The following is a 25,867-nucleotide window of genomic DNA, read 5'->3' as shown; positions in this document are numbered from 1 at the left end:
AGAGGAGCAAGTTAGAGCCTAGAGCACTTTGAGAAGATCATGCTGGCATGAAATTCCACAGAGCCCCAGGCTGCCCCATGAAGTGGCAACAAGTACCAGGGGCCTAGGGCGATGGGAACTTGGAAAAAACGGAGCATGAAGACCTGAGAAAAGGCCCCAGAGGAGTGCAGGAGGGTCTCTCTCCCTTATCAAAGAGCAGATTAGTCAATTACTACTCCCCTCACTCCACCTACCTGTTTCCAATGTCTTTCTTCTATGTCCCTATATGGAGCTATATGTATTAATTATAAATCATTCATTCATTCAATCAATATTTATTGAGTCCTATTCTTAGCTAGGCCTTAATGCTGCTAAGTTCTAAGGATTCTTGGATATGGCAGACACTAACAGTTGGCTCTCAACATCTATTCTCTTCTTTCTCCTTATTAAAAAGAATCCTGATTTTTTCCAGGCAGCAGGGTGTATGGTTATAAACCATATGTCCAACCCCTCCTTGCAGCTAGGAATGGGCTGACTCCATTAGTAGGCATCTTTGTCCTTCACCCTTAACCATTTCTGGATAGTAGATGGATGCTGGCGACAAACAGCCACCTTAGGACCAGGAAATGAACCTGAGGAACAAAGACCATATATTAAAGATGTTGGAGCAAAAATCTTGAAATATCAGTTGTATTATCAAATCACCAGAATGGACCGCCTCCAAAGTTCTTGTTACGTGAGGAAAACAAACCTCCTAATCTGTTTAAACCACTGTTTGGGTGGTTTTGTAGTAGGTGGTTAGATGGGCGCGAGTAGAGTAGGGATGATAGGTCAGGTGCAGGGGGTCAACATGGAAGAGAGCCTCAAAAGCCTAGCAGTGAGCAAAACTACAAACCCTTGCACGACCACTCCCTTAAGCATTAACTCCTGGAAATGACATCTAGGCCTCAGCTGTATTTCTGCCCCAGGCCCAGAGAACAGCAAAATCAGATGAGCCACGCCAAGACTGATATCAAGACCAGCTGCACTGACTAATGAATGACCCCCTGCCCTGGCACTGGTCAATCAGTGGAGACCACAACCCTGAAGGGGCACACCTGTAAAGTTGATGAATATTCTATTGAGATCCTACCCTTAGACTTCCAGATCCCTTAAGACATGTGCTTTCTCTCTCTCTCTCTTCAGAGCACACCTTCACCTTTCCTTCCTTTTTTATCTGTCAAGGGGTCTCTCTCTCTCTCTCTCTCTCTCTCTCTCTCTCTCTCTCTCTCTCTCTCTCTTTCCCCTCCAAGGGCTTTTTTCCCCCGTCTGTAACTTATCTCCTGAGCCCATTTCTTCTACAGCTCACCTCTTTTCCCTCTATGACTTTCTAAATAAACTGTCTCCTGTAGTTTGGGTCTTGACGCTGAAGTCTTTCTTAGCCAGAACTCAAGTGCCAAGTTTGCTGAACTAAGATCCAACAGCTGGTGCTGTGTCACCGCCAACAGTCTCTGTAACCTGCAGCTCAACAGAATCCTCAGTGGTACAAACAGAGAATGAGTCATAAACCCCAAACTGTGTATGGGCAGAAAGCAGCTAAGTAAAAGGCAATTATAAACTGGTGACAGTACATAGGGAGATAACGTAGTATTTTGGACACATATTTCAAGGACAACCCACAAGAGCCTGGGGATCAGAGCGGATTTTCTAGAGGAAACAACATTTAGGTTGAGTTATGAAAAGTAAGTAGGGATTAGGGAGACAAAGGGAGGTGGAGAGTATAAATGGTTCAGGGGAGAGGCAGTTTACAATGCCTGGAGCATAAAATGGCAGGCGTGTAGAAAGAGGACAGGGATTATAGGAGATGGGGCTTGGTGCAAATCTTAATACTACAACCGAAGTAAGAAGCCTGATTTTCACCCTTAGGACAATGGAGCAGTCCATTTGCATTTCAGTATATTTTATTACTCCAGTGGAGAATGGATGGGGAGGGGAGGGTTGGGTGAAGAATTACTGATGCTGTCACGCAGGGGAAAGGAAATGGTAACCAAGAGCCTCAGAGGATGGAAAGAGATCCTAGGAAGGTGTAAGGGTTTGAAAGGGAGAAGAAGTCATACCACATCCAAGCCCTGAAGAGTAAGGGTTGCAAAAGGAGAAGCAATGATATGGGAGCACTTGGGGAATGGCCAACCTGGGGCAAAGTCAGGGAGGGCTCAGTAAGGCCAGAGGTGGAGGGAACTACTGAGGCCAGTTCTCTGTTCACTGTTTGGTACTTCTAAAGTTTCGTGGAAAGATATGGCAGGACAAGAGCAATGGGCAGGTAGCTGAAGGAGAAGATGCCAAGACAATGTGCACAGAGGGAAATAAAGGTGGACAGTCATGATTGCTACTGATAGCAAAGCTGTTAGGCACAAAGGATTTGGCTGGTTTCCAAAAGAATTCATCCCTGGTATCCCAGCCCAGGATCAACCACTCCACTAACAAATGCATGGGACACCTAATTTGGGTTTCCACAGGCACTCCGAGAATTTCTAATGTTCTTATAGTTTGAGTACCACTGATCTATTCTGTGTCTCTCAGATGTAAATGTGCATTCTTTGAGGTTCCTACTAAGTGGAGATTCTGATTCAGATCTGAGTGAGGGTGCAGAGTGCCAGTCTAAGCAGCTTCAGGGGATATGGCTATTGCTGGTCATGGACCACACTTTGAGTAGCAAGGATCTAGATAAGAGAACCTATTGTTGAGGCAGTAGAGAAATGATTTATAGAGAGAGAGCTATCAAGAAATTGGCTGCTTTGGCCTACAGAAGCTGAGTCAGTTCAGGGGCATTATACAAAGTGAGGCAGGAAAGTTAGAATAGGAAACAAAGGCCTCAAGCTCCCCTTTTCTGTCTTGGCTGGACCATCCCATATGTGACCTTCACTGACAACCTTCCACGCCCCTTGTCCCCCTCCCCAATTATCTGTAATTGAGATAAACAAAACTGGTCTCAATCAGAGTCAGCAGCCATATTGACCTAAAAGTCACCAACAAGGCCATTATGATCCTATCTAATAAAAGAGAAACATGGTAATTAGCGTATGACTCCTACCCTTCCCATTGGCTAATCAGGGCGATATGCAAATTAACTGCCATCCAAGATGGCGGCCGGAAGCCAGGCAGCTTGAAACTAACATGAGGCTTGCTTGCTTCAGTGACGGAGGACTCCAACGTTCCCCGCCTGCCTTGCCGGCCTCTGAGCTTGCAGTTTAAGAAACATTGTAACAAATATAGAAGCTAAACAAAACTCCAGAAACCAGCTTTCAGTGAGCTGGGATCTCAGAGCTGGAGTTGATACAGAGTTTCAATTATAGAACCCAAACAAACCAGATACCTTCTTTCAGCAGCAGAGGCCTCAGAGCTGGAGCCATAGCTAAAGCTGGCCCAGAATAAAAAAAAAAAAAAAGAAAAGAAGGAGCGGTTGAGAGCTTCCGTCACCCGCCAGCCTGAAAACAGCCCTCAGCCCCTCACCCAGACTGGCCAGGCACCCCAGTGGGAACCCCCACCCTGAAGGGTGTGTGACCAGCTGCAAACAGCCATCATCCCCTCATCCAGGCTGCCCAGGCACCCCAGTGGGGACCCCCACCCTGATCCAGGACACCCTTCAGGGCAAACCAGCCAGCCCCCACCCATGCACCATGCCTCTATTCTATATAGTAAAAGGGTAATATGCCTCCCAGCACCAGGATCAGCGGAGCCGTGAGGCCTCCCAGCACCGGGATCAGCATGACAGGGGGCAGCACCCAAACCCCCTGATTGCCCTGCGGCTCTGTGTGTGACAGGGGGCGGGGCCACAACCTCCCTATCGGCCCTGCTCTGTTTGTGACAGGGGAAGGCGCCCCAAACCCCTGATCAGCCCTGCGGCTCTGTGTGTGACAGGGTGCAGCGTCCCAACCCCCCCACCCCACGGGCCCTGCTCTGTGTGTGATGGGGTAGAGCCATAACCTCCCCATCGGCCCTGCCCTGAGTGTGAGAGTGGCGGCGCCCCAACCCCCTGATCTGCCCTGCTCTGTGTGTGACAGGGGGCGGTGCCCCAACTCCCCTATCGACCCTACTCTGTGAGTGACAGGGGGGAGCTCCCCAACCCCCTGATGGGCCCTGCTCTGTGCGTGACAGGGGGTGGCACCGCAACCTCCCCACCGACCCTGCCTTGAGTGTGACAGGGGGCGGTGCCCCAACCCCCCAATCGGCCCTACCCTGAGCGTGACTGAGGGTGGCATCGCAACCTCCCGATCCGCCCTGCTCTGTGCATGACAGGGGAAGGCGCCCCAACTCCCCAATCGGCCCTGCTCTGAGCCCGACCAGGGGCTGCACCTAGGGATTGGGCCTGCCCTCTGCCACCTGGGAGCAGGCCTAAGCCAGCAGGTCGTTATCTCCCGAGGGGTCCCAGACTGTGAGAGGCCACAGGCCGGGCTGAAGGACCCCCCCTTCCCCCTGAGTGCACAAATTTTTGTGCACCGGGCCTCTAGTCTATTATAATAAAAGGGCAATATGCTAATTAGACTGACTTCATTCCAGACGTCCTTCCAGATGAAGCCGGCGCTGGAGGGAAGCCGGGGTCCCCAGTGCCAGAGGGAAGCCAGTGCTGGCAGCTGGGGGAAGGAAGGCCTACTCTTGCATGAATTTCATGCATCAGGCCTCTAGTATCTTTATAATAAATTTGCATTATGGTTTGGGAATGCCCCACCCCAACAAAGAAACTGCTATCTGAAGAGGAGGGACCCAAACCCCATCAGCACATATTGTTCTTCAGGGTCTCCTGGTCTCACTTCTCAGGTGTGTACTATTGTTTTAATAAACATACTGTGTTTTGCTAAATCCTTCTGTCATGCTCTCAAATGCTTTCTGAGGTTGTGACAAGAACCTGGATTCTTGTATTGGGTTGGGGTTTCCCTTGGCCTCCCTGGGTACCACCCAGCATCAAAAGGACATTGTTTTCATTTTTTTTTTTTATTGAGGTCAAGACAATATAAAAATGGGCCAGCTTTGAAGTAGGCATAATTTAGGATGTACTGCTTTCCTTTTCTAGGTAATGAAGTCATAAGAGGAAGCTCGTCCCAATTTAGGGTTTCCAGAGTTTTTCTCTCTGTACCACTCTGTCAGTACTGAGAGTCTCTGCTGCAGTGAGTCTGTATGTGGCACACTGGAGGGAAGGCAGGGCAAGGGGGAAGGTAAAGTGAGTTTATTGAAAATGTTTGGAGAAGTGGTGGAGTCTTGAGGAACAGCAGCTGTGGTGCCAGAAACCAGTGGCTTCTCCCAGTTCCTCAAGGAGCCCTGCTGGGATGGGGAGGGGCTAGAGTTCATGTCACAAATGCCATTCATCCACTTTGACTATCAGCTGAACTTGGCAAAGTGAGAGCTGGAAGCCTCCAAATCCATTGAGATTGTGAGGTGTAGACCGGCCAAACAAACAATTGTCTCCAGGAACCACCTTGAAGCCTCAGACCAGTGAAAGAGACATTTGGGTAAAGACCACCCCTTTCTAGCCCCCACCTTCACCCACATCTCTGTATGTCATTGGGCAAAGCTTTCCCAACTAAAAACTCTCTCCAAGAGGAAATCCACTAAGGAAAATGCCTATACCAACATCTTTCACAGTTCAGAGAGAGACAGCATGAGTAGGTTAGATTTGCCAGGCTTTGGAATCAAAGTTTGAGTTTGAATACAAACCCCAGTATCTGAACTCAGTTTCTTCAGCCAGCTGTATTTGTTCTCTCCCTTTTACCAGGCTACGGGCTAAGAACAGTGGAGTGAATTTTGCTCAGTTTTGCCTTCTGGTGGCATCTGATTGAGAAGTTTAAGGTGTCTGTCTATTTTAATATTTAAATTGGGAACTCCAGGGAGTGTGTGTGTGAGAGAGAGAGAGAGAGAGAAAGAGAGAGAGAGAGAGAGAGAGAGAGAGAGAGAGAGAGAGAGAGAGAGAGGAATGCCTGTGTGCTTGCTTGTGGTGGCTGTGCTAGGAAGGCTTTGGAGAAGAGGTCATTGAGGCTAGGATGGCAGAATCATACATTTCAGAGGAGCTGACAACTGTAGAGGCTCAAATGATGTCATGAGGCTTCAGTCCCCTGCTCTTCACCTCTGAGCCCAGCTTGCCCCCAGCATTGGCTCCATCTCCAGGTAAGCTCTCCTTATCCTGATCAGATGGAACCTTCAGTCAACTCTAGCTACGTTTCCTTCCTTAATAATCATATCAAAAGTCCTAGAATTGAGCCCTTTCTGGGCTGTGATTGGTTCGTGCACCAGTACCTCTGGCCAGGGTCTGCTCTTATTGGCTAGTCCAGAATCAAATGCTCAGCCAGGCTGCTGAATGGGGGTAGGACAGCTGTATCTCTTCTAAAGGGGCTGAGATTGGGGAAAGGGTAAGTGCCCATGGAAATGGGGTGTTGATACCAGAAGCAACAGGAATGTACTTCACAGAGCAAAACAACATTTGACTCTCAGAGCATCCAGCCCTGCGCCCTTGACTCCCTGACTCTTCTCATACTCATTCCCCCTACCATGGGAGCTGGACTCCATGTCCCTGATGTCTTCCCAGGCCCTCTGATTCCTGAGCTCAGCCTATAGGGCTTAGCAAGACTTAGGGGGAACCAGAAAAAGTAAGTGATTCCACACATGGAGCAGCCCAGCCTATTTGGCTTTACTTTGGGTCTTTACAGCCAACATTCATTACACTGTTTCAGTGAGAAAATACACTGTGAATTCCACATGTATAGACAGTGAAAGGCCAGCCAAGAAACCCCTTGAAACAAGGAAGTGATATGATCAGACTTTTGTTATTTTATACATAAAAGTGATGGATTTCACAAAAACACTATTTTCACATACCTGGCTCTCTGATTAAGAAATGGGGCAAGATCAGCCCACAGAGTCCCTCAGGTCTTTTTTCAGCTACTAGCCCACCATTTTCATGACTTGTCTGCTCCCACTCTTTTTGGGGTGTGTGTGTGTGTGTGTGTGTGTGTGTGTGTGTGTGTGTGTGTTTTAATATAAAGAAGCATATATAATATTTATGTCTTTTGTATTTGCTTGACAATACATCTATGAGATTCTTCCATATTGCTGTGTACAATTGGTCACTCACAGAGATGTCTTTTAGAAAAATGTGACAAAGATATGGGTGAGTGTATTATGGAACTCAGTTCCTTCCTTACTGTACAATCCTGGCACATATAATTAACCAGTAACCTTGGTTCCTTACCTTCACCAAATTGAAATAGATGGGGCTGGCTCACCCAATTTCCACACCTTTCTTCTTAACACTTGTTACTCACTTCTCAGATTACTTACACATTGTCTACATGGGTGTGTTTGTGTGCATGCATCTGTGTTGGAGGGGAAGAGAACCTTGTAGGGTTTGATCCAGACTATGCCTCAGGCCAGTGGCTGGTCAGGAGGGTGGCCGGTCAGGCTGACAGGCTGTCCCAGAGAGAGAGAGAAAGAGAGAGAGAGAGAGCCAACTTGTAGGGTGTACAACTGTGATAGACAGAATGGGAGGTGGAGCAGGGATAGAGTGGCAGGGTGTGAATGATGGCTCCGGAGCTCAGGCTGTCCCCATAATGAAGGGACCACCCTCAGAGGAGACCTAAGTCATTACTGTCATTCTAACTGCCAGCCTCTCGAATGCTTAGGAAGCTTGCAAATCCCATAGCAATCCATTCTCTATTTCTGCTGGAAGAAAAATGAGAAATCATACACTGGGAGGAATAAGTAATTCCTGCATGTCTTCTTAAAAATACATCAAGACCCTGTAGAGAATATTCTTTCAAACCAAGGCTTTCAGATACAAGCAGTTGGGCTATTTCTGCTGCCAAGGTCCATGCTGCCTGACAGCTCCCCATAAAATTCCTGAAGGAAGAGGTTATATTACTAGTAAAACCTACTCCCTCAGAGTGTCTCTTGGCTGAGTTTGGTCCTAGGAGTCCTTTATTCTTTCACTCACCTATTCAGAGGTTAATAAGCTCATATTTTCAAGGGCAGCCCTAGATGTAAAGAGAACTGGCTCTTTCCCCTCTCCACCTAGAATGAAGATTTGTTCTTTGTTAAGTTGACAGTAAAAATGTTTTGAGACCTGACCTGATATTTGAAGGGACCCCGGTGAAAATCCTGTAGAGCTGAGTGCCTTGTAGGCAATGGTAAGCTGGGGGATCTGGAAAGACAATGACGCCTTGCCTCAAAAATATACTTTCACTTTCTCTTGAGGGCATTCAGTCTACTGCTTTGCCATATTTCTCCACCTCCCCCTTTCTCTCCCCCTCCCTTTTCTTTTCTCTCCCTCTCCTTTCCCCCTCCCTCTCCCTCTCTTTCTCTCTCCCTCTTTGGGTTTCCTTGTCAGTGAATTTAATCCTATATAATAAAACCCTAATATGCAAATCAACCAAACAGCAGAACAACCAGTTGCTACGATGCATGCTGACCACCAGGGGGCAGACGCTCAATGCAGGAGCTGCCCTCTGGTGATCAGTGCACTCCCATAGGAGAGTGCTGCTCAGCCAGAAACCGGGCTCAGGGTTGGCAAGTGCAGCAGTGTTGGCAGGAGCCTCTCCCACCTCCACGGCAGCGCTAAAGATGTCCAACTGCTGGCTGGGAGGCAGACAACCCCCAAGGGGTCCTGGACTGCAAGAGGGTGCAAGCAGGGCTGAGCAACACCACTTCCCCCACCCAGTGCACAAATGTTGTGCACCGGGCCTCTAGTTATCTATATATAGAAAACCCTAATATGCAAATAGACCGAACGGCAGAACAACCGAACAATGGAACAACTGGTCACTATGACATGCACTGACCACCAGAGGGCGTGCACAGAACATGATGGGCATCAGCAGCAGGCAGCAGAGCACCGAACATGGCAGGTGCCGGTCGTGATGGGACAGTGGAGCAGGTGAGCAGGGGCCAGACCAAGGCAGGGCACTGGTCGCTGTCATCGGGGCCAGCCTCTGGTGGTTACTGAAAATTCTTTGCTCCCACATGCTGTGGTCCCACCCAGTGCTCACACCCACTGTTGGCACCCAGTGCCGGCCCCGATTGCTCAGCGCCTTCAGTGGGTGCAAGCAGCAGCTGCTGGCCCCAATTGCCCCTCAGAGCTTCTCCACCTCCCCCTGCTCCTGAGGGGCAATTGGGACTGGCAGCCCCCTCTCGCACCTGCTGTCGGTGATGGCCCTGCTTGCACCCGCTGCCAGCACCAGAGCCGCCGCTCACACCACTCCTGGCACTGGCCCTGCTCTCACCTGCAGCCAGTGCTGGAGCTGCCACTCAAACCCACTGCCGGCGCCCAGCACCAGTCCCGATCACTCAGCACCCAATCAATCAGTGGGTGAGAGCGGCAGCTGCTGGCCTTGATCACCCCGAGGGCTTCTCCACCTCCCCCTGCTCCTAAAGGGCAATCGGGGCAGCAGCTGCTGCTTGCACCCACTGCTGGTGCCAGCCCCAATTGCTCCACGCTGTCAGCAGGTGCTAGTGGCCTAGCACCATCAGCGCGTGGGAGTGGTAGTGGCGGGAGCAGGGCTGCCAGCAGAGAGGGGACCAGGGGTCATGGTGGGAGGGGCCAGGTGGAGGTGCAAAGGATGGGCCAAGACCCACCCCTGTTCTCTACTGCAGCCTGGTGGCCCACAGTTCCTTTCAAGGTGAATTCGTGCACTGGGCCCCTAGTCTAATATATTGGCAGGGTGGCCTGTGGCTTCGAAATAACATCCTCCAGTAGCCTTAGATTACTGATAGGGAGCCAAGACCCTAAGATCACCATGTCAAATTTGCAGCCTGTGGGCTGCATGCAGCCCACAATGAATATTTTTGCAGCCCAGCCAATATAACAGTACATAAGAAATGTTTTAATAAAAATTTTGTAACTTAACTTTTACAATATCCTGTTATACATAATTATTAATAATGAACTATAACGTTCGCTAATGTGACTAATTACTATAATCGTGTTGCATTCATTTCCCTTACACACATTCCGTTCAGGTGCACCATTTCTCTCCACTAATACTAGCAGCAAATATTTTAGCAGCCAATTGCCACGTCATTAGACTTGGACTGACTTGTTTGGTGTGCTCAACAGGAAACATTTCGCTTTCAAAGAACAAGAAAAATAGGTTTGCTTGTGTTACGCTTATTAATTTGTGCAGTTATTCAGTGTCTGGTAAGTTAATGTTCAAGAAAAAATATTAATTTTTATTAAAATGTTCTATTATTTTATGTTAACAATAACTCATTTATTTCAGCCCTTTGTATTCATCATGTCTCTATCAAAATAAACCTACATTTCTATGAAAATTGAAACTTTTTTTTTCAGCCCACATAAACTTAAATCTTGTTTATTTGGCCCATGCTAGCCTTTGAGTTTGACATGGTTGCCCCAAAAAGTAGAAGGGTCTGTCCATGAACTTTTATGTAGGGACAGAATCAGTACTAGAATGAAAGCTCAAACTACCAAACACCTGCTTCATTCTTCTGGGCCAAACACCTCCAAGTGTGTGTGTGGCCAGGTAGAGACTATTGGTCAGGCTCAGGAGATGATGTAGTCTGACTATGTAGGCTGTGTACATTACTGGAACGGAGGTGTTCTAGATATGGTTGTTTTTAGCAAAACACTCCAAAACCTGGTGGCTTCAAATAGCCACTGTGGAGGCAGAGCACAGCAGGGGTGGCTTATCTCTGCTTCTCAATGTCTTGAGAGCCTTTTGTGACCTAGACTCGGAGGTCTTGTAGTGTCACTTCCTCTGCATTCTATTGGTCATAAGTGGGTCACTAGGCCAACCCAGATTCAAGAAGCCACCTTTTAATGAGAGGTGTGTCCAAGAATTTGCAAACACGTTTTATTTTTTTAAAATATATTTTTATTGATTTCAGAGATGGAGGGAAAGGGAGAGAAAGATAAAAACATCAATATTGAGAGAACCATTGATCGGCTGCCTCCTGCATGCCCTACACTGGGGATGGAGCCCACAACCTGGGCATGTGCCCTTGACAGGAATTGAACCTGGGACCAGTCAGTCCTCGGGTCAATGCTCTATCCACTAAGCAAACCAGCTAGGGCTGCAAACATGTTTTAAAACCATCACAGTAAGGGAGGTTCAGAGCTTGCTAATTGTCTAATTTGGTTCTATTTTTACCTTCTTAGTAGCAAAACCCATAAGTTGTTAAACAGTTGACTCCTCCATTTACTTATTTTTTTTTAATCTACATTTTCCAGCCTTTCTTGAAGATGGTGGTGTCCAGTGAGAGGTAAGTAGAAGTCATCGGATGAGACCTCTTGGAAAGTGTTTTAAGGTTGTACTCCTCTGACAAGATTCCCTGTTCTCTCCTCCCTTTCTTTGTATTTCCTGACTGCAGTGACATAGTTGGAGCTCCAGTGGCCATCTTGAGGTCACAAGGCAACCTTAAAGATGGAAAAGGATGTCAGAGTAGAGGAATTAAAGAAGACTGGGCCCTGGTAGACACAGTGGAGCCCATATGCCAGCCCTGGCTCTACCTTCGAATTTCATGTCATGAGAGAGAAAACCAAGCCTCTTATATGGTTCTTATTTGGTAATCTCTGTAAACAAAATCAATCCCTAACTGACACAGAGGATAGAAAGAGTTACAGAAAGGAGAATATGGCATTTATTTTTATAAAGTCATTTTATAAGCATTTGCTAAACCTTGTAGGAGCTTACCAGGTGAACAATGTAAGAAAGAACATTCCATGCAAAGGGAATAGTATGGTTAAAATATCAACAAAGTGGCAAAGTTTATGGTAAAGACACTTCATAACTTCCTCTCGAGAAAGAAAATATATTAGGGTTTTTCAGTGGCGGCTAGTTGCAAATTATATTTGATAATTCCAGAGGTAGAAATAACAATACTTCAACAACAAAGAGGTAGAGTAGGTAGTACGTGGGTATTTTATTATTTAACTGTGTAAATGGTCAAGAATTACTCAGAGAGTTTCAAGCTGATTTTGGAAAAGTCTACACCTTAGTCAATGATGATGCATCTTAATTCCACGATTATGCCAATGATGTTATTCTTGACTTCATTTTATAATGACACATTCTTGACTTCATTTTTAAATATTTTCTTTATTGATTTCAGAGAGAAAGAGGAAGGGAGAGTGAGAGAGAGGGAAACATTGATTGGCCACCTCCTTCATATCCCTACCAGGGATAGAGCCCGCAATCTGGGCATGTGTGCTGACGGGAATTTAACCAGCCACCTCTTGGTGCATGGGACGACGCTCCACCAACTGGGCCAGGGCTTGACTTCATTTTATAATAACACATTGGAACGTGGTCATCTTGAGTGCCAGAAAATGAAGTCAATATACATCACAAAGGATCAACTTGCATCTGGTAATTATTGCTATAACCAGAAATAATGAAAAAGTAGTGTTCTTGGGCCAATGATGCATTCTGCATTCAAATCATCTGACACTCTTACATTCAGAGGCTCCAAAAAGGCTGTGCAATGTCTAAAAGCAAACAGGAAAATGTTTTTATTTCTTGGGTACCTTGTCCCAAAGGAAAACGAAAAAGATAAGCCAAACTGTACACTTAGTTTCTTGAATACCCATCCCGTTCTCACCATTGGCTGCTCTTCTGAGAGCAAATAAAATGTGGTAGTTAAACAGCACAGGCTCCCAAGGTCTGGCTCTGAATAGCTGTGTGAACTTGAGCTAGTAACTATGTCTCTTTATGCCTCAATTTCTTTATTATAAAATTGTAATAATTTGTCTACTTCAGAGAGTCGTCATGAAGTTTAAAAGTGATCAGCCTTGAAAAGTACTTAGGACAGGGTTTGAAAGATAAAAAGAATTCAATTAGTGTCAGTTAATTTTCAAAATGCCTGTTATCTTCTAGAACACTATAGCTTTTTTTTTTTTGTGGGCATGCATCTTACCGTTTTCACGCAGTGTGAGTGAAACATGTCTAATCAGTGCTCAGTAAACACTTGCTGGTTAAGTTGGTTGAGTTTAAGACCCCCTTCAAGGAGTTGGCTTACACATAAAATTGGAAAGAAGAACTGGGAAGAAATTTGTTTTTTAGACTTTACAGCACATATTCATGATCTAGAAATCTTTGGTTCATTCATGATTACTTTTATTCTTCAAGTTTTTAAAAACAGAACTCAATTTAAAAGTCTATTAAGGAATTGGAGAAGTAAACAAATCCACTTTTCCCTCAAGTTATTTGATGCTGGAATAATATTTGTCCAAGAAAGTCTTTTATTGTAGCTAATGTTTGGATGCCATTCTCTACTCATTACTAACTCTCCATTCACCCATCCATTCATCCACCAAATTGTCATTGAGCTACTACTGTGTGCCATTGTCAGTGCTTGGCAACAGATCCATGGTGCTGAATATTACATGCATGTTTTTACATGCATGTTTCATAAACTCATGATGCTTATAACCTAATGAAAAGGTAGACTTCCAATAATCACACAAAGAAATGCATAATTGCAATTGCAACCAGTGCTCTGAAGAAAAACAGGTATAATAACAATTCCTGAAGAATAAGGCAGATGTATATGTACATATGTGGATATATGCATGTATGTGTGTGCACACATGTATCCTTACATACATATATAGTTATACACAAATGTCCATATGTTTTAAAATGTGGGGTATCATGAATGTTATTGTTCAACAGTTACAATCTAAACCAAACTGCTACTTCTATGTAGTATTGGTACAAAAATAGATGACCAGCGGCAACTGATCCATGTTTTTTCCTCTCTCTTTCTAAAAATCAATGAAAACATATTCTTGGGTAAGGATTAAAAAAAAATAGATGACCACTCATTATTTGTATATATTCTTCTCTTGCTCCTTTCCAACCATTAATAATAGCTAATGTTTGTTGTGCACTAACACACACTGTGTTAAAAGCTTGAATATTTCCGCAAACACTCTGAGGCAGGACCTACCATTATCCGCATTTCCAGAAGAGGGACTGCAGCAAGCTGAGTTCAGTACCTTGTCCTAAGTCAGCCATGGCAGCTCGTGTCTTCAGCCCTCTGCTTTTGTCTGTCCTCATCAGACACATGAGAAATAGATCCCGTGGAAGGCAGAGGTGTGCAGGCTCTATATGGAGATGCAGGGAGCAAGGATGCAGTAAGGGTTCAACTTGTACCACAAGTGGTGAGTTTGGGAGAGCAGTGAAGTTGGTACCAAGTGGCTCCTGGCTCGCTCTGAGCAGCTTGACTGCTGCCATCACTTCTGTTTAGCTGTGCTCTCATCTCAGCCCCTTGTCGAAGTTTCAGGTATGAATGGCCAGCTGTCTCTGGACATCTTTATTTAATGTTATCCAACCCTTCAAGCTCAGTAGGACCACACTCATCATCTGCCGGGAGCCGGTCCATCCTTGCTGTTTCAAGGGACCTGGCATATATGGCATACTGTTCTTAATATGTTTGCTCACCTTCTTGGCACTATGTGTTTTAACCAAGGTCTCTGAGAAAGGTTGTTTCCCCAGGTAGGGATTTTCCCCTGAAGTTAGGGAGGGAATAAAACCTCTTAACTAAGTGCCAGGCGGGTAATTAATCACTTTAACTATGAACAATCATGCTTAAGCTACATAATCTTTACTCCCTGGAATGGAGATAAGAAACGCCCTAACCTTTGGAATAGAGATTGATAGGATTGGAATCAACTGGTATAAATACAGATGTAACAAGACAGAACTTAAAAGACAGAACCAAGAAGACAGAACCTACACAGAATCTAGAGACAGAAGAACTTCGCTGGAGAGAACATGGCAAAAGATCCTGGACAGAAACTGGCCACAGAACCTAGAGACAGAACCTAGCGAGAGAACCTGGCTGAAGAACCTAGAGACAGAACCTGGCTACAGAACCTGGCTAGAATATGGCAAGAGAACCTGACTAGAACCTGGTGACTGAACCTGGCTGGAGAACCTAGTGAGGGAACATGGCTACAGAACCTGGCTGGAGAACCTGGAGAACCTACAAGAGAACATGGACACAGAACCTGGCTGGAGATCCTGACCAGAACTTCGCTGGAGATCCAGACCAAAACTTGGCTGGAGATCCTGGCTAGAGATCCTGGCTAGGCTGCTGATCAACTGAACACTGTCTCCGTGTCCTTCCTTCTTCGCCAACTCCGTCCACACCTTTGGGGACCCCTGGACCCGCTGGGGTTGGACCCCGGCAATCATCTCCCTTATCCCATCTTCTACTTCTTTCCTGTTCTCTCATCACCATTTATAGCATGAATTTTAGCTTCAACTTCCCCATCCCCAGCCTTAAGTGAGTTGATTGCGTTAACCCCAAGATGCTTCAATCCTGTGGTGCTTATCTAATGATGGCGGGGCTCCCAGCGTCCCCTTGGAGACTCTGCTGACATTTCTTGTCCTCTCATTTTTAGTAATATTGGTCCCTGCATTACAACCCATGTGTTTGCCTCACACCTCTCAGCTTAGGTGTTGATAATCATTTCAGTGTCTGAAATGTAAATGGCTCTCACCACACTGATGGTCCCAAGGGATTTCAGTGACAGGAAAGTATCAGATTTCTCCTTTGGGAACAGATACTGGTATCTGCAGATGTGCCACTCTTTGAAAAATTGAACTTGGCAATTCCTCAAAAGCGCTTGGATCCTCCCCAACACCATGCCAGCAGGCCCTCCAAAGAAGCTGGTTTCCAACTGCCCCGCAGTAATCTGTGAGGAAAGCCAGCTGCTCAGAGGATCTGAAGCCAACTTTTCAGGGGCCTGGTGCCAGGTTACACTTCCGTGCAGTGGCCATTCCAGGCTGTATGGGCAGGTGGCATCTGAAGTTTCCAGGGCAGTGGGATAGGGGAAGGACGTCCAGCCAAACACATGGATGAAACTATTAGAAAGCGCTAGTGATTGGGGGAACTATGTGAAGGACTGAGTTTAAAAGACAACTGACTTCCACGTCAACCCCAAATATTAATGATCATTAACAATTTAATGTTTAAAAGTATTTTACATATGGTATCTCATTGAATCCTTAAAAAGAATTCAAGAGGAGCTTTTATTATCCCATCATGTAGCTCTCCTTCTGATTTGTCATAATGACAATTATGCAGTTCTTTAAAGACTGTCTTCCCTATTAAACTATAAAATTATGAGGACAAACCTTTTCTTCACTCAGCATCTATACCCAGGACCTACAGCAATGTCCTGCCATATAATAAGTCAGTGAATTAATAGTAAGGGAATGAAGGAATTCAGTAAGCCAATGAATGACCATATAATGAAGTGATATTATATGATAGTTTTATAAAAAATTATCTAAGGGAAAACACACTCCTGACAAATACACATCCAGGACTTATAATTTTAGTTATATTTTTAAAAATCTTTATTGTTGCAAGTGTTTCATATGTCCTCCTTTTTTCCTCATTGATCCCTTCTAGCCTGCCCTGCCCCTCACCCCAGGACTTCACCACACTATTGTCTGTGTCCATGAGGTGTGCACATATGCATACAAGTTCTTTGGTAGATCTTTTCCCACCCATCCCTGCCTTTCCTCTGAGATTTGATAGTCTGCTCCATTCTTATGTGTCTCTGGATCTATTTTGTTATCAGTTTTATTTTGTTCATTAGATTCCACATTTGGGTGAGGCACAACAAAGAAGTGGAAGTAAGACCTTTTATCTTGGTGAAGATGACCAAGTTCTGCTATGGACAATGGATCCAGTCTTTCTAGGTCTACTCCAGTGAAGTTGGGAAGATGGAAAAGTTCTGGAGATGGGATAGTGATGATGGCTGCACAATCATGTGAGTGTACTTAATGCCACTGAGCTGTACACATAAAAATGGTTAAAATGGTAAATTTGAGGTTGTATCTATTTTGCCACAATTAAAAAAAACCAACAGACAAGTTGGTGGCTGTACATGGGAGAAGCAACAGGCCACAGGACTTTCTCCTATCCCTGTGCGGAGGTGTGCAGGGCAGAGCTGAAGCCTGCTGCTTGGAAAGCCCCTGAGATGGAAACTCCTAGCAGTGTCGAGTCAGCAATCTGATACCTGAAAATTAGTGAGTGGGTCTAGTGATAGGCTCTTGCTGAGTAAAGCGTGGTCAGGGGTCAGGAATTAACAGCATGGCTTCCTAGGTTAGCAGGAGGTAAAAGTGTCAGTAAGAGTGAGGCTACTGAGAGCTCTCCTGATATCCTCACTGTGGCCTGGCCCCATGAGCCCACTGACCAGGGCAGGCCTCAGCAATGGTTAAGAAATACACCCAGGGACTCTGTATGTGTCAACATTAAGTATATCCTTGATCTTTTAAAGCAAACACTTGCCCTCATTACACCCACGTGTGTGTTTCATTTCTGCTGACCCCTGAGTGAATCGTGGCAGGGGGAGGGTCCCTGTCTCTCATAAATGGCTCCCTGCCCATTCCCCAGGGTGCCTGGGTCTGTGCTATCAGACAGCTCTGCGGAGCTAATGGATAATTACAGGACCATCTTTATCAAAAGGCAAAATGCCCAGGGATAAGGTAGACCCAGAAAAGGCATTTCCCTGGGAAAGAGTTCAAGGAGATTGGAGGCTGACTGTAGTGATGAGCTGATCTATAATTGTGACAGGCTGATACTGTTCTCTGTGCTGCAACAGGCTTCAAGCATGAAAGAGTTTGGAAAACAATCTCTTTAAAAGAGATGGAGCACAGATAATGGTTTTATTTTGTCTGAACCAAATAGGAAATCGCATCCCAAACCCTTTCAGTCACTCTGCAATGTGATTACCCCACTCCATCAAGGCTGCTCATAACCTCCGACAGAGACGAGGACCTGCATGATGGCATTTATTTCAGGGAAATGGATGTACCAGCGATTCGTGTGACCTCGGAGAGGAAACATTTGCAAGCTGAGAAGTGTCCACAGAAGCCATCCCTTTAGGTGCCTGTGTGTGGGAGTGAAGTTGGCATGTTGTTGCTGGAATTCGATCTATTTTTGAAAATAGATGAATGGGAGAAAGTGCCAGCCCCTCCCTCCAAACCCTACCCCCTCTTCACCACTCTCTTCTCCATTCAAATTTTGCCTGGTCCCATGACAAATGTCTGTGTACAGTCAGCAAAGAAAGAAACGGGACTGGGAGCCCCACTCTGGAACTCCACCGGTGCCTGATCTTTGTTCAGGTAGCCTATTTGTGTGGAAACCTGGCTCTCTTGCCCCTATTTGCCCCTGCCTCAGACCATCTGGTCTTGAGAACCCCATGAGAAGGTGCACCCCAGGGAGCAGATCTATCAGGCAAACTCTCCTTTTGGTTTTCTCATTCCACTCCTATTTTTAGTTTATATTTTTAAATGCAAAATTATGTACAGCCCACACCCAATATGAGGAATATAAAGTTGTAAAACTTTGTAATTCCACAGTTTTGTCTGTAAAAAGAGGCAGCAATTCTAGGGAGTTTTCCAGGTCTAGAGTTTGGGGGTTAGCACATTCAAAAAGACAAATAAAACACTTCTCTTTCTCTAAAAAAAAGGGGGGGGCAGGGAATCAAAATGCACCTAGATAAAATGATAGCAAACAATTGATGAGATCCTAGCATCTGTAGACACTCAACTAAATGGTGGCTATATAATTATATAGGCATCATAAATATATTATATAATTATTCAGATTCATGTATATATGCATAATTTGTTTATGTATAAACACTTATAGATAGATAGGGATAGAGATATAATTTAAGCCTGAACTATTATATGATGTAGGCAATATTTTTTCTACTTTACAGATGAAACACTTAATTTTATGGATTCAAGCCCCTTGTCCAAGGATGCCCAAAACTGAGATTCCAACTGAGATGGCCTGGGCCTAGTGGATGCATGTTGCTGTCTCCTGATCAGTGTCCATATCTCTTCTGCTGGTGATGATATTGTAATTGGCCTTTTTGAGGGACCAACTTTTCCCCACATTGTGCTGCCTTCTGGAGACTTACCATCAATGGGCCATGCCCTCCTCTGACCAAAGGGCAAGTAGGTGATCAAAGTGAGGTTAAGTAGACTTTTTCTCCTATGAATCTGAATCCTCAAAAAAATGGCATATTGATAATTGGGGCTAATTCATCCCAGTGTTTGTTGCCTAGTTGCTTAGAGATACTGTCCCATTGTTCCTGCATTCCAAACCCTCCGGGTCACACTGGGCCATGTCAGTCCTGAGTTCTACTTCTTCAGAGTGTCTCTCCATGCTATGAGCTTCCCTTCTGCACAGGTGTGTGTGGCCGGTACAGGAGTGCACCCCCCAGGCTCACTCTCTAGAACAGAGTACTGGTTCTCACACTGCCAGCAGTGCTGGCCTCTGATGGTTCACAGCTAAGGTCCTCTCAGCAATTGTCCTCAGCCACACAGAGCTTTCTCACCTAAGTTTAGACCCTCTTCCAGGGGACAGCCTGCTGGGTTACAAAGATCCTGACAGCCACCCCAGGTCCAGAACTCCTTAGGATCAATTGAGGCCCCAGCTGCAATTCCATCACATGTCCCAGTTCAAGTTCTCTTCCTCCCATTCCTTTTACTCCCTCACAACTGTGGCTACGTGACCACCCCCATTGCACCTGCTGTATGCAGGCCCCCATTGCAGAGTCCAGAGGACATGACCTAACACAGCAGATCTGGCTAAACTTCTGACTCACAGTTCTGGAGGCTAGAAGTCTGAGATCAAGGTGTCATCAGGTTGGTTTCGACTGGGGTCTCTCCTCTTGGCTTGTGGATGGCTGTCTTCTCCCCATGTCTTCACATGGTCTTTCCTCTGTGTGCATCTGTAATTTTCTTTTCATATACAGACACCAGTCATTTTGGATTAGGGCCCATCTATATGACCTCATTTTAACTTAATTGCCTGCTTAATGACAGTTGATAAATTCAGTAGTATTCTGAGGTGCTGGGTGTTAAGATTTCAACATATAAACGTGAGGAGGACACAGGTCAGCCCACAACCACCTCCAAAGCCTGCCTCTCTCCCCCCACAACTCCCTGAAGTTTAGAATTATATGGCCAGACACTATAGTGTGAGCAGATGAGTCTGAATGCTTGAATCTCAAGTGCTTAACCCCATTCATTGGCAAATTGGATCAACTGCAATATGTAACTAAAATATAATGACTAATATCAATGGCAGTACAAAATATATGAAATAGAAAGTGGAATTACTATGCCCTCATTTTAAGCAAAAAAACCAACAACCCCCAAAAAACCCAAAAACAAAAATAAAACAACAACAGCAACAACAAAAAACCTGCTGCCTCCCTTTACAATGCAGCCAAGCTATCAAATTAGTGGGGGAAGATGGATGGGTGAGTGGGACCAGGATAATCGAGTTAGAGCCTCTTAGTAATTTTTATTAGTATGAAAAAGAGAACCATGAGAGAATTTTTTAAATAATTTTGGTATGGGAACTAGCATCCTAAGAATGTCACAAAACCCAGTAGCAAATTTTTAAAAGGAATATATTTAACTACATAAAGAAATCACCATTGACATCCTGAGAGTTGTGCAGCTGATTAAGACTAGAGAGAAAGCCACACTGCTGAACGTCTCCCCCTTCCTCCTTGGACTGATCATCTAGCACAGCGGTTCTCAGCCTGTGGGTCGCGACCCCTTTGGCGGTCGAACGACCCTTTCACAGGGGTTGCCTAAGACCATCCTGCATATCAGGTATTTACATTACAATTCATAACAGTAGCAACATTGCAGTTATGAAGTAGCAACGAAAATAATTTTATGGTTGGGTCACAACACGAGGAACTGTATTTAAAGGGCCAGAAGGTTGAGAACCACTGATCCAGCAGCTGTTTGTCAACAGCAGCACCTACTTCCCAAAGTGCTTGACGTCATGGAGGGGGTGTCTGCCATATTACCAGCATATGTCTGCAGATAGGTTACCCACCTGTTGCATTGGTACCCCATTCTATCATCAATGGGTACAAGCAAGTCCTGGCTTCGTCTGTGGAGACTGATGACACCTTTTCACTTGCTGTAAACGTTAGGCCTTCTTGTCTGATGCAGCTGCATGTGTGGCTGCTACCCTCATGGCTGCTCCTGGTGCTGACAACACCCAGGCCGAGGTTGGAGCAAAGGGAGAGTCCGAGAAGCGGGAAGAGAATATGGGATTTGATCTCTGCCTAATCACCAAAAAGCAACCGACTCAGCCAGCTTTGTTTATGAAACAAAGAAGTAAGGGCTTACCTCTCTTTTAAAAATCCGCATAAAAACAAAAACACAATAAACAAAGCCAAAATTGTGGGAAAGTATAATGAATACTACTGAAAATGCTAATTTCCCTGATTTAGAGTTTCTACAGAAAACCAGGAAATAATTCAATGAACACATGGGCAAATGATGGAAACCATTCAGAGATAAGGAAATACAAATGGTTCCCAGACATTTGGAAAAGTACTCAACTTCACTAACCATCAGAGAAAGTTCCACTGAGTCCAGTTAAGACAATTGGGGGTACTGTACTTTAGCCATCAGACAATAAAGAACAAAAAAAAAAAATGTGAGCACACTCGGGACTGTTGAGGGTGTGGGGAATTAGACTCTCTCATATGTCAATATAGGTATGAATTATTACATTGTCAGCAGATGGCAACTGATAATATTCATGAAAAGAAAAATGCACCTACCCTATGATGCAGGAAGTCTAGAAAGCTGCCCACATTGTCTAAAATGGAACGCTCACATAGCTTTATGTTGGCATTGTATCTAAGAGCAAACGAACTGGCAACAATTCTGGAACACAACCTGCTTTTTGTACCCCAATGAACATTCTACCCTCCTTCCTTCATAATAGAACCCCAACATTTTAACAGGCTCCCTGGATTCTGACCACATTTCACATCCTCCCTTGTAGCCAGTAGGTGTGACTTTGTGACTAGGTTTTGGAAAACGGTATATAAGGAATTTGTGAGTTGGAAAGTGTCCTTCTTGAGGGGGAATATGTTGATCTTTCTTTCAGCTGGAATGCAGAATTGAAGGCTGCAGCTTAAGCAGCCACCTTCAAGCACAAGGAAAAATTCACATGCTAAGAACAGAGGAACAATAAGATAGAAGGCTCTTTAGTCTCGGAGACTGTAGCTACCAATACCAGCCCTGAGCTACTTAACTCTGCTTATCTTTTTCATGACTGAAGCTTCTGTCTCATTTAGGTCACCGAATCATTATTTTACATACTTTAAAGAGACTTTGGTAAAAATAAATCATTGTGGATATACAACATGTAACATTAAACAATTCTTAAAAAGATTAAGGCAAATCTATTGAAGTATATGCAGATATACTGAGAAGAAATTCTTTATATGTTTTATGTGAAAAAAAAAAAAGCTACATGCAAAAAGGTGTTATAGCTTACCATTTCTGCAAAGAGTAAAAATAAATTGTATGTTTATTGATGCGTAGACTGTCTCTTTCTGGAAGGTCATAAGACACTGGTGACAGAGGTAGTTCTCTCTGAGCACAGGACTTGGAGAATTGAGGAAGAGAATGAAAGTCTTCTAGCTCTATGCCCTTTTGTACATTTTGAATTTATTCTCTGTGCTCATTTATCTATTTAAAGTAAGAAAAATGAGAAGATGCAGCTGAATTGTCTGGTATGTTCCTCTGTTGGGGGATGAGGCAGAAAGATGGCAATAGCTGAGGCTGGGCAGGGAGGGAGGAGGGATATAAGAAATGTACAGGAGGTGGCCCATGCATCACAGTCTAATTGCTGACAGCACACCATTAGAACCAGCAGATGGGGCAGGCGGATGCAAATGAATAAGGCATTAGAGCTGAGATCCAGAGAGAATCTGAAAACAGGCCAGGGAGTTATTCCTGTGACAAGTCTGAGAGGACGAGGTTCTGACTACCTTCAAGCCACCTTCAAGCACAATTTTTCTGACTTATGCTTTCTGCATAAGTCAGAAAAATCAGCAGCAGTTACTTAGAAAGAATAGCAATGTGCAGCCCTGTGCGTAGTGAAGGCAGAGCAGAAAAGTGATTGAATTCTCTAGCAATCCCCAGAGTGTGACAATTTGTTTACTGCAATGAAGCATTTTCCCCCTTCCCCCAGTTTAGAGTGTTTTGGATAAGTATATTCTTAAAAGTAGAAGCTGGAGGAATGTTTGATTTTATGGGTACAGAAAACACACTTAAGGTAATTAGAATTAGGTTGTTGATTGTTTTTAAGATGCCAAAAGGAAGTGAGCACCCATAGTCTTTAGGCATAACCCATAGGGCAGCTGCAAATAAGATGCAAGATCATTGCCTTGAACAGTGTGCTAAGGAAATTGGCATCAATGATGCTTGAAATGTAGATAGCTAATCAAAATCAGACTGAATGAGAAGTAACTCCAGCGAGGATCATTAATATTAACTGCCTAATTAGTATGCAGTCAAGTAGCTCTCATATATATAGTTAGATGTTTAAGATTGATTTCAAGTCTACTCTGACGACAGCAATAAATCCTATGAACATATTGGCTCAGCTTTAAAAAGCTGTGCCACACGCCTAGTGAAATTACTTTTAAAAATTTTGGCATTGCTAAGTGCTGGTGAGAATATGGAGCAGCTAAAAGTTTTATACGCTGCTGGTGGGAATGCAAAATGATACAAGTACTCTGGAAAGTGGTTTGGCTTTTTTTTTTTAAGTAAATTTCAATATGCACTTAGCATAGACCAAGAAATCCAATTCCTGGGTTTCTACCCTCCACCCTTAAAATGAAAACTTAGATTCACACAAAACCCTGCATATGAATGTTTATAGTGGCTTTACTCATAGTTGTCAAAAGTTGAAAACAATCCAAATGTCCTTTAACTGATGAATGGATAGACTAGTACAGACTGTGGTATAATTAAGTACTACTCAGGAATTAAAAGGAAGGAATTATTGATACACAAAAACACATGGATGAATCACAAATGTGTTATGCTAAGTGAAAGAAATGAGGCTTAAAAGACCACACACTGTATGATTCCATTTATATGGCATTCTAGAAATGAAAAACTACATATAGGGACAGAACGCATAGTAGGGTTGCCAGGGGGTGGAGATGGAGGAAGGGATCTGCTACAAAGCACACAGGAAAATTTGGCAGGGGTCAGGGGAGATAGTCGTGGTGGGGGCACATTTCTAGATTTTAATTGTATTGATGGCCGCACAACTTGTCAAAATTTATAGAACTGTGTACTTAGGGTGGCTACCACTGTATGAAAATGACACCTCAATAAACCTGGCTTTCAAATACAAGCCTGTCGCTCAACAGGGAGGTTTCTGGGATGGTGGAAATGTTCTGAACCTCATCTGGGTGGTGGTTACACACACACACACACACACACACACACACACACACACATATATATGAGTTTATTAAGCTGTACAGTTAGCATTTGTATACTTTATGCCCTGCTGAATGTATTTTATATATTATTTTCAAAAATAAAGAAGAAGAAATGATGTCTGGGCATGAGAGAGAGAGAGAGAGAGAGAGAGAGAGAATACTGGAAGAGAGAGGATTAAATGACTGTTCAACCCTGGTGGGATTGATATAAGCCCCTAAGTATCATGTTTGATAATGGCAGGAAGGAAAGCTATAGACACCAAAGACAAATGTCACCAATGTCATAGTCTTGCTTAAGGCTGATCATTTTATCAATGTGTATTTGTGGTCTTGTTGTTTTCTATCTATTCAATTGTGCTTTTGACAGATGCTTTTTATTCCTAACACATTGCCCAACAAATCTTCTGGTGAGGAGAAGGGGGTGAAAAGAGAAGGCCTACCGGTGAGGCCACAGAGATTTGGGTTCAGACCCCCAGGTTCAATGCTTAGACGCTATAGGACTTTCAGCAAATTTTTCCATCTGGCAGATTTTGTTCTCTATGACTCACACTTTTATACAGAAGTCTTAGTATTTCAGAAATCTTCATGAACATTACAAATCTTTCAGCAACGACTTCGAAACACCCCATTTTGCACAACACTCCTCTTAGAGGGTTTGAATGATTTCCATAGCATACTTTCTGGAGCAGTAACAGGGACCTGTGAGAACCTTGTGGCCTCATTATCAAGTCATCTGCACAGGGCCAATTGATTTGGATCTTATCAATTTTGTTAATCCTTTCCAGGAGTTCCATGGGCAGAGTCCCACTTATTTCATACAGAACACACTGTGGCAGCTCCTATGCATCCCAGCCTTTTTTCTTTTTTTTTTTTTCTAAAAATAAGCAAAAGTTCAAATGTGTGCCCATCCTTACTGGCAGTTGACCACAGTCACATGTGAGCATGGCAGACTCCTCTTCACATGGATGTCAAGATCAAGTACCTGACCTCTGAGGTCAGAGAGAAAGGGAGAGAAACACGATCTCGAATACATTAGAATATGGGTAGGGGGCATTTTTTTTTACTTTGCATTTTGAGTAGCAGATAGAATTTAAGGTTATTAATCCCTCAGCGTTTGGATCCAATGCCTCTGGGTGCTCATTGCTATGCATCTTCCACCTGCTGCCATCAAACCCTGGGCTTATCTCAAAACAAAAAGCCATGTTGGCCCCATCGTTGTCTGTCATAAGCCTTGGAGGCTGCTTTGCTGAGCCTGGACACTCCATCATCTTTGTCAGCTTTGAAACACTTCCTCTCTCGGTCCAGTGATGCAATGAAGAGGGTTACTTGGAGCTGTGCCTTTAGTAATCCTACTCAAGGTTTTAACCATTGTAATGGGGTTTAACCAGGTGAAGGTTTAATCAGGTGAACCTGGTGAACAAAGTATTTTGTTCTAGGCTTAGTTTTGCCTGGTACCACTTGCCTCTGTGTAAAGAGAGTGCAAACTACTAACCCTTCATCTTCTATAGTGTATTGAATTACCAATATAATTGTAATCAGCTCTCTTGGAAAGTGCTGATGGCCTATTTTGTACTTGTTTGTGTT

This window comes from Myotis myotis, unplaced genomic scaffold (assembly GCF_014108235.1).
Source record: "Myotis myotis isolate mMyoMyo1 unplaced genomic scaffold, mMyoMyo1.p scaffold_m19_p_9, whole genome shotgun sequence".
NCBI classification, from domain to species: Eukaryota; Metazoa; Chordata; class Mammalia; order Chiroptera; family Vespertilionidae; genus Myotis; species Myotis myotis.
The sequence above is the reverse complement of the archived record's forward strand: the minus strand, read 5'-3'. Positions refer to the sequence as shown.